The sequence below is a fragment of the Belonocnema kinseyi genome, chromosome 6 (assembly GCF_010883055.1).
Source record: "Belonocnema kinseyi isolate 2016_QV_RU_SX_M_011 chromosome 6, B_treatae_v1, whole genome shotgun sequence".
NCBI lineage: Eukaryota > Metazoa > Arthropoda > Insecta > Hymenoptera > Cynipidae > Belonocnema > Belonocnema kinseyi.
The window spans coordinates 96,676,074-96,677,365 of record NC_046662.1 but is presented as its reverse complement, the minus strand read 5'-3'; positions in this window follow the sequence as shown (position 1 = coordinate 96,677,365).

Below are 1,292 nucleotides of genomic sequence, written 5' to 3'. Positions count from 1 at the left end.
TATATATTTCTGGATGAAAAAATTTGTTTGAAAATGTGCATAGTATTTGAAAAAAATATTAAAAAGTTGTAAAAAATCGAATTTTTTATTAATAAAAAAAAAATAAAAGTAATAAAAATAAATTTTGATATAAATCGTTGTTCAATTGAATCCTGCAAAGTTTGTGCTAAAATGTTATTATGTAGGTACGAAGAAAATTTAGGCAGAACATTTTTTTCTTTCAAAGCGCACGTGTTTTTTAATGTATTTTTTAATACAATTTTTATAAAATTATTATTCAGGTGCCGGAGATTTTATTTTTTGGGATTTTTCATTCATCCCTTTTGGAATTTATACCAGTGGTCCCATATTTTTATATTTCCTCTTAAAATTATGTCTTTTTTCAAAATAAAAAGTCAACATTTTAAAACATTTCAAAATCATCAAAAGTATCTATTCTCTTTTAAATTATTTTAAATCTTTTAAAACTATTAAAAAATTTTTTCGGAACTTTTAAATGTCTTTAGACTGATTCCCATTTTTCCTAACATTTTTGAAAAATCCTGCACACAAAATTGTTTTGAGAGCTTCCAGATTTTTTCTAATATTGTAAATCTTTTGAAATGGTTTGAAATATTTTTAAACATTCTCTTTGAGTTATGTACTTTTTTGAAATGAAAAATCATTTTAAATCTACCCAGAAATTTTTATTGTTATCCTAATATTTCAAATTCTTGAGAAGCTCCAAATTTTGTTCTTTTCTTTGAAACATTCAGAAACCTCCAGATTATTTGATTTTTCTCTAAATTAATGCTTATTTAACTGTTCTTTAAGAATAAAAATAAAATACTTTTACCTTCGAAATACAAATAAAAACAAATAAAACAATTATAATTGTAACATTCCAAGTTAAAATTTGTCACTCTGAATTGTGTGTATGACGATTTGTCTTGGTCTCAAGTCCAGCTCAATATTCAGAACAACCTTCATTTTTTTGAAATTGTAATTTTTCGGTTGTAACTTACCGGGCAATCATTTTATTCTTTGAAAGATTTTCTACAAATCTTATTAAAAATGTTTATATTCTTATCAAAAATGAGAAGGTATTAGTTTGTATTAAAAATCAAGTTTTTCGGATTTTATCAAATGTCGGCATTTTGAGGCCCCTTGAGTCAGAAAAACAAGTTTTTACGTTTGGGCCTGTTTGTCTCTCCGGTGTCGTCGTTGTTGTAGTTGTCTGTATACCGGATAACTGTTCCGATTGGATTGGGCTTTGACACACTGTTCGAAAGACCAAAAAGAAAGATCGAGTT